This window comes from Oryzias melastigma, linkage group LG18 (genome assembly GCF_002922805.2).
Source record: "Oryzias melastigma strain HK-1 linkage group LG18, ASM292280v2, whole genome shotgun sequence".
Classification (NCBI taxonomy): Eukaryota; Metazoa; Chordata; class Actinopteri; order Beloniformes; family Adrianichthyidae; genus Oryzias; species Oryzias melastigma.
The window spans coordinates 11895714-11904485 of record NC_050529.1 but is presented as its reverse complement, the minus strand read 5'-3'; the positions used below and the strand labels follow the sequence as shown (position 1 = coordinate 11904485).

General features: G+C 41.9%; 1 long non-coding RNA gene across 2 annotated transcripts in view; it reads right to left on the bottom strand.

Moving 5' to 3' along the window:
* LOC118600017 overlaps nucleotides 1–8772 on the bottom strand; it is a 30454-nt gene that overhangs the window by 1069 nt on the left and 20613 nt on the right. The window contains exon 3 of one of the 2 annotated variants that reach the window (XR_004949582.1): nucleotides 896–972. This is a non-coding gene — a long non-coding RNA (uncharacterized LOC118600017). Of the gene's footprint in view, nucleotides 1–858; nucleotides 973–8772 lie in introns of those variants that run through there. The other variant, XR_004949581.1, reaches the window with a different exon arrangement.

Below are 8772 nucleotides of genomic sequence, written 5' to 3'. Positions count from 1 at the left end.
AAAAAAAAAAAAAAAAAACAGGCTGGAATACGTGTGTGCGTGCGCACGTGTGCGCTGAGCGGCTCCAGGTGCCAGGGTGTGAAGAGATCAGCCAATCCCTGCTCTCGCCCGGAGCTGGATGGTGGCCACGGCGTTATTAAAAGCTACGGGTGAGCTTTTGCTGCTCCACACTCCAAACAATTTATGAAAAAAACAGAAATAATACATTTTTTTGACTTTCCAAACAATGCAGCTTTGGGTAGTAGTTTCCCACAGGGGGAAAAGTGAATTTTTTGCTGTTATTTTTCTGATAAACAAAGCACTGAATCAGTGCCACCATCCATCTGGATGAGCTGATAAGAAAACGACTTATGGGTCATCATCGCATGATTGATGTCTCCATCTCGCTGCTCTTTGCAGCCAATGATAATTCTGAGTGATATTATTTCCATAAACATCATTATGAGTCAGAGCAATTCCATCTCTTTACTCAGGACGACTGGGAAAGCTGAAGTGCCTTTGATGAGATGAGATCACGTTTTCGAGGGAGCTGCGTTTTCTTTGCCCGTAGCCAAAAACAGCCTAATTGTGTTTTGTCCCATATGTGAATTATTATTAACGACGATTCATTTGCTACACTTCCTTTGCCAATTTTCTAAATTAAAAAAATTGCACGTTGAGATTTACATTCCCTGTAATTTTTTTCAGTGCCGGCTTCCAGCGTCGCCATGGCAACTTCCAATCAGTAAGTATGGCAGAGCCTGCTGGCCGTGTGCTTGGCGCGAGGCTCTGAGAGGCGCAGGTGGAGCACATATGGAACAATGGCCCGGCGTTAAAAAAAAAAAAAAGAAGAAGAAGAAGAAGCACCCTGCCCGCCTGTATGTGCCAGCAGTGCCCATTTTAATCCCACCGTTACCTTCTAGCGTTCTCTGATGGAGATGTTCAGATGCAATCACCGCCTCAGACTTGGAGCTGGGCCCACGCCAGATTTCACTTGACAAGAAAAAAAAAAAAAAAATTCAGACCTGAGGAGCTTTATTAAAGCAAAACTGAAGCAATAAAAAGTTCCATCTAATCCGTCATTTTACACCTTACAACATCTAAAACTTTCATTTTTTTCTCCCATTTCATCCTTATATTGTGTTTAGGCAAACACAACATACAGGTCTTCTTGAGACTTTCAATCCAGGTAAATTCAGGACCTTAAATGCGTTTATGGGACATATGGCTCGTAGTAATGCTATGGAAATTGCAGGCAAACACAGTAAATAAATCAATCATCCAAGGAGCCCTTATCTATCACTGCACATTTAAGCAGGCAGCTACTATGTAGGTTAATTAAAGCACAATGGCCGAGGAGAGGACCTGGCACCCATCCTGCTTGTGTTTAAGCCTTCTCAAGGCCCGCTGGGCCGGAGCTTTCTATAGCCAGATGAAATTTGCCCCCCACCCCATCACCCACTGAATACATAAATCATCCATAAGGGTCTCGGCTACGACCCGAAATTTCATAAACAATGCCGTTTGTCCGCAAATGTCCCAGAAAAAAAACTGCTGGATACTCTTAAAAGTTTACACTGCGCTCCTCTGCACTTCATCTACGGCCGCGCGGAGTCCTGCACGTTATTTTAAGTCGTCGCATCTGGTTTTGGAACAAATCAATTACAGCGCTGTGCCCTGTCTGGAGGGAAATTGGGTATGAAAGTGGAGATTTGCTTTTATGTTTGGTTTGAGCCCTGAGATAAGAATGAGTGATGGTCGGGTGAGGGCTGGAAGAAGCGGCCACATATTTCACTGGATAAAAACAACAAGAAAAAAAAGTGCAGTTCTAGACCTAAAATAACCTGAGAGTCTAATAGAGAAGCAATGAGTTCTTAGGTTATGCAGCTTTTATTTTACATAATAAACTGCTGGTATTAATTTATGACACGTGCTTTGACCTCTTGACCTGGTCCACCTTCTAAAAGAGATTTCCATCTTAATATGTCTTAATGAAGGCTCATGATGATAATGCTGGATTATTATGGGAAATGCACTAATATCCATCATTCAAATATCATGGGGGGCTTTATTTATATATTTTGTTTATATTAGAGTACATTATTTGCACATCATTATAAAATGTTTGACCAACTTAAAACTAGGTAAGAACTAAATGTCTTGGCAATTGTCAAATAAATGAAAAAATAAATGTTTTTTCAATAGAACAAGGTTGCAGTACCATTGATTTTACACTTTATTGACAACACTATCTTGATTTTAAAGCCTTTCTCTTCACAGTTCAGCATATTAAACTTAAAAAAACCTAGCTAAAACTACAAATGTGAACACCAGCTTAAACTTTATAAAAGGCCATTAATGCTCAACATGATTGAATTTTGTAATCATTATAATTAAATAGTAGTTTTTATACTTGTTGAAAGTGTAGAAACATTTTTTGTGCTTGCGTTTGCTAAGCTAGCATTAGCCGTGGACTACAATAGCCTACCTCAGAGCTGGAAAAGTTTGAATGTTCCTCAAGAATCAAGAATCTTTATTGTCATTTATGCAGAGCAAAATGAAATTTCTGCCAGCAGGTCTTTGCTAAAATTTTAGAAAGAATAAGATAAGTATAATATATACAAGGTGCATTACAGTTAAAAGACACGGTGAAAGGGAAGTGGACATTGCACAACAGTTAAGGTGCTGCAAGAACATAAATAAAAATAAATAAGTCAGTGCACAGAGACCTGAGAGTTATTGTTGAGTCTATTTCCTTAGACTTAGGGTGGGTGGGTGGATGGACTTCACGGCTCTGGGGAAGAAGCTGTGTTTAAAAAAAAAAAAAAAAAGTTGTTTTCTTTAACATTATTAAATTATAAATAGAGAAAAATGTATTTTTGAAGTTAGCTTTAAAAAAAATGCTAGTTTGCTTGTAGTTAGCATAACTACTAGCAAAAATGTGCCTCTGAAGGGTAATTTAGTTGTGTTCTTTTCTACTTTTAAAATTTTAAGGCTGATTATGAATAATTATAACTCTGGTGGTTACTATATTCTCCCCAAAAAATAAATAAATAAAAGCTGATTAAGTGAAGTATTGAGGTTTTTGCTAGGCTAACAGAGGTTAGCTTTTCATCCCACTCCCGCTGGTCATAATTTGAACAGAATTATAGAACAAAATGTTGGGAAATTGTCTTATTTTTGTTGCTGGAATTTCCACAAATTCTTTGAAAATTCACACATTTATTTTCTCAAAATATTTACTGGGTCCACCAATCCTGAAATGTTCTTGAATGGTTTCAGCCAGAAAGTGTTCGGTACCAGAACTGCCAGAGATTTGGGACCCAATATGATACTCTGGCATGGAAGACGTTGCCCAAGTCACCGATGTTTGAGAGAAAATCTTTGCTATGACCCATAACGTGAAGTGGAATAGACCAAAAATTTTCTCAGAGAGAGGTAAAATGGAGAATTTGAGCTAACATTATCAAGATAGATCAAGGCAGAGATTTGATTCATGCTGCTATGCTTACTAGACAGTGGACAGCAGAAAGCACTGATGCAACCAAAATTCATGTTGTACTTCAAACCCTATACAAGTCCACAAAATACAGTTCAAGATAGTCAATTTGCACCAAGAAGCAATTAAAAAGGCTTTCAGATGAACATTAGCATCATCCCAATCTCATCTCCCACACTGGGAGGATCAGAGTGGAGGCACCCGGCAGATACAACTCCTTGTGGCCCTCGGTTGTCACTGATAACAACTGTATCTCATTATCCTCCTTGTGGGGGCTGCAGAGGTAGAGGCGACCATAAACACCATCTTTCCACAATGGACCGTTCACCGACAAAAGGCACTCTCAGAGGTTTGAACCCAAGCCAACTGCTCTGTTCTTGTTGCCATGCACAGCAGATGTCTCGGAGAGTCTCAGGAAGGTTACAGATCTATGCTCCTCATAGATCGGTGAGCTCTTTGAGCATCTGCAAGACAACTTACGTTTGCTGTTTTTTTTTTTTCTGAGATTGAGTTCAGAGCATGTTTATTAGTCTACAGCATGATTTGACCTCAAAGATTGAGTGCATTGACCTCAAAAGATTTTTTGGGACATTTGAAGAGGGATTTTCTTCGAAAAACTAACATAATATTCAATTTTGCATGGAGCTCTTTATATCAAAAAGATCAAATGCTAGATTGATCAAAGAAAATGTCAAATGAAGAACGGGCCTGATCAAAAGCTTCCAAAATCTACTTCAACTTTCTGACAAGTGACACTTGAAACTGAAAAAAAAATGCCTTTAAACATCCTTTTCAACAACTCCAGCAATTATTAAAAACGTGAAACAAATCAATCATTACTGAGCGTTCGGTACCTCTGCTTTCATTAGAAAATCATATAGATTAAATGTTAATCATAGCTAACTCTATAACCAGTGGGCTTCTGCCAAAAAGACAGATGGACCATTAATGAGTACGGCGAAGCGATCTTAGTCGGTACACGGATGTGGGGATGCAACAACAAGCACAACACCACGCCTGGCTTTCAGAAAGCTTACATTTATTTAGACAAAAACAGAAAAAGATCATCGGTGCGAGAGCTGCTTCTCTCTGAGAGTCGAAGGGTGTGTTGTTGAGAATGTAGAAACAAGAACGCGGGTTTGTTTTGGGATGTTTTCGTAGAAGAGACTGCCGCGTGAGACGGCGGAGGATTTGGCGGCAACACCTGTCACGCGCGTTCAGCGTCAGATATTAGCACCCCGTCTCTTTTGCTGGTGTGTGAATGATGAATAATTAGGGTCGTTTAAAAATCTGCTTATTAGTTTTAACCAGGTTATATTGGACATCTGTCTGTGAGAGTGGATGTAATTGGTTTCCAGCGTACTGTACGGAGGAGCACAGCGGCTGACAGACAAGAGAAGCTGCTACGTGTGACGCAGTTTCCATGCGTGGGCCTCGCGTATGAACGGACTCCATCAAGATGAAAGTTGCAGCAGTAACAGCACACATATGTCCGCGCGCGAGGAGCTCCGTGGCGTGTTATTGGCACCGTGTTTGCATCAGGTCTGATAACATATGTTTGGAACTCAGGAGGCTTTCGGCAGGGATGGGGGAAAATAGCGCCGTGTTTGAAGTCAATCGCCGCATTAAGCAGGGAAGCGGCGCAGTTGTGTGGAGATGCTCTCTTGTTCAAAGGGATGGAAAGGAACAGCTCCAGGGAGCGGCCAACATCAAGAGCTGACCCCGGCGCCGTTTCCCGCTACCTTCTGCCGCGCATCCCGTCGCCGTATGCTGCGATTCCCAAAGACCGGCAGGCCTGAGCCATCTGGCTTCACATGGGCTTCCCCCGGACGCACATCGGGAATCCAAAACGATGCCACCTCCCTGTCTCTTCCCTTCCCTCTGCGCCTGCACTTCATCCCTGCCTCAGTGCGGCTCAAGTGGAAAAGGGGTCTGCTCTCCAAGTGATCCCAGTTGCCCTTTCCCTTTTTAATCCCCTTGTGATGGGATCCGGGAGGAGCCCTTTACATTTGGAGGGAAGTGGTCAATATTTTTGCAGATGAAGGAACCTCCCCCTGGTTTGATCCACCTTGTGTCCTGGTTCATTACCTGACTTTTAGAGTGTTTGTTTTTGTCTTTTTTGCTCTCCAGTCCACGTTAAAAAAATCAAGATTCCCTTTACCACCTCAGTTGGAGCTTCGACTCATTAGACTTCATTCTCTTGTGGACTGAAAACCCCTTTCAGGGTTGCGGTGGCAGTGTTGAAAGTGATGACAGACACACAAAGACAGAAGAGGCTCCAGGAAGAGAGCAGTGGTGGAGCTGAGCAGTGGGTTCTGTGGGCCCGCCACAGATTTCACACTCCTTTTGTGCATCTCTTTCTCTTCCTCTCCTCTGGGCGTCGCCACAGCGGGGAATTCAATTCCCTAATAACTCGCGAATCAAAGTTGGACAGCAGCACCGCTGAGCGCCATAAAGGAAGCAGTGGAGTGGCTGGCCATTCATTCATCCGGGCCCATTACAACGCGGACCAGATGGACACCGCGTGTCACCGTGTGACATCTCAAGACAGCGGCGGCCGCCTGCCTGCCCAGCACGGAAAAAGATGAAAGTTGCGAGGGAGACGGCAGGCAGGTCGTGTCAAAGAGAGACAGATCTGATCAACAACTGCACATAGATGATATCAAAGTGGTTGAAGCATGTGGCGTGATGCATCTGGTATTCTAGCAAACAGAAGCTAGCGCGGCTGCCAATGCTCCTCCCCCCCCGCCTGCCTCAAGCGGCCTCAAGCCAGAGAAGATGCAACCGGCTTGTGTTTTAAACCCACATGAGGAGGGGCTTCTTTCAGTTTGGCTTCATTGTCCTGGGGTGATTCTTGAGGGATGTGGGGGTATTGGAATTCCTGTGTATTTCCAGTAGTACTCACTGGATGTAGACAAGGAATTGTACGCGTTTTGAAACACTTAATATAGCAGGACTCTACTCTAAATATACATTTACACCAACCGCGTCGACTCACGTTTAAGTAGCCATTTCAAATTAGCAAGAGTCTGGCTATACGATATGTAACATGATACGATGCGTATCGCAATATATCCTAAGACTTTACTATTTTTCTTAAAGAGTATGACTTTCACCTTTCATGGTAATAAAATGGTGAATTATATTTAATGATCACAACATTAACCGCTGCAACTATCCTCATATATACAAGTTGCATTTTACCCAAGCAAATTCATGCTGCTTTTCTTTTGGTAAATTATTAAACATTTCTTCTTAAAGGAAACAGTAAATATTGACTGTAGGAAATAAAGTGTTGTTTATTTCCAACATTGCTAAATGTAGCTCTTCCAGTGCTTTTAAACATTTGTTGTTTTGGTTGTGGTGTAGAGCTGCTTAAAGAGGCTCCAGTGCTGTGCTACCAAATAGCGGTCAGGAGTTTAGGTGGAAAACAAAAGTAAGATGCTGAACTATGCTTGCTCATAAATGATTAACTAAAAATTGTCGTCAGAATTTTAGATTGATACAAGTATCATCAAACAAAATATTCGTTGATTGTGTGCTGGAAGTTCAACCAGTTGCACTTTTGACTGCTGATCATAACCTTAACCTTTCCTCCATGTCCGTGCGGCCAAGAAAAAAAGTTCAGAACTGACTGCAGTATTTAGAAAATTACATGTGAATACCATTGTCACTCTCATTTGGACTAGCATGAAAGACACATCTAATTATCGCTGTCTTTATCTTTATGACCTGTTAGTTGTGTTTTAATTACTCCACAGCAAAGTGTTTGAGTTTTTTTCAATGTAATTTTCAGTGTCAGGTAGAAGCAGTCTGAGACGTGATTCCCTTTCCTAAAATGTCTCAAAACAGGCAGGTGCTGTTAGCGCATGCTGCTACCACTACAAGAAGAAGGCAGGGGCATCTCATCATTAGCTGACAGTAGAAAGTCACTTGAAAGTTCGGTAAATGCTCAAAGTTCTGTTGAACAGTTTTAAAAGCTTTAACATAGCTACGTTTCATCCCAAAATGTCATATGATACAATACATGGTAGCGTTATGTGAGTATTGGGTGTCTTAAGTCTATGTAAACACGAACATGTGTGTTTTGGGCTTCCGCTTCCAAAACTCTCGTGTTCAAGTCAGTTTTTGGGCTTTACATACAAAAAACACATGACCACTGAACAAGCATTGAACGTTAAACAAGTTGACCAATCAGAGACTCAAATTTGGTAGTGACATATAGGTAACGTCCTTTTCAAGACATGGAAGCACCAACCATTTGAAAATCAATAATGAAGGAGAAATTAATAATTGCGGTTTGTGCCCGACTGGGATTATATGACACCAAATCGGAATCGAGCTGTGAAAAAGAACACCTGGACTAAGATTTGTGAGAACTGCACCACTCCGACACTTCAAACTGTGAGTCCGTGTACTAGAACCGAGTAAATGTGCACCATATGCTTAGCACGTTCTTGAATGCGCCACACATACCCACTGTGTACGTAGCTCCATACAAACAGTTTATTTAAAAACCATGAATGCAAAAGGTGGCAGTCTGAATGAACTGGAGAGATGCCAGTATTTTCTTATCTCTTTGAATTTATTTGGCTTTGAGAAACTTTTGCAATTATTTCATTTCTGTTGAGAACGTTGGAATCCTCCAAGAAGCAAATTGCAGCAAACGAAACGTTAAACCAGAGTTGATGTAGTGTGGGTTTACGGGCTGTGGGGCAACATCTTGTGTGGTGCATTTGTGTACATCTGCACATCAAGTGTAAAGGACCTGTCAAGCCCTCCTGGCACCGATTCTACATCTTATACCACTTCCTGCACCGAGCCCTGTGAGCATCTGATCCCCTAATCTCAGAATGCCAGCTTTCACTCAATGTCATCTGCCAATGAGCTGCAACCAGGCGCCCATCCCGCCTCTGGCACCAGAACTGCACCCATCCAGCTTGCGAACGCTAATACCAGCCGTTGCTAGGCTACAACGAGAGGAATCAAATTTAGGTAGCTTGCACAGCTGCGCTGTACTGTTGTGCACCGAGGGACACAAATGGCAGCGTTGCCAGTATGCACCTGGATGGAATGAAACAGGAAGAGTCTAATCTGCAAGGTACAGTGGTACCCAAAAGTCTGTCCCGAGACAAGATGAAATTATATTTCACATTGCAGATTGTTATTTTCAATTTTAGTCTATTGTGCAGTAGTGATGGGAGAAAAGTTGGCAGAGGAAAGTTTTGTAGAAGCAGTTTAAAGTCAAAATAAAAAAGAAACACTCAAAGTAGTGCATAAAAAACCCTGAAATA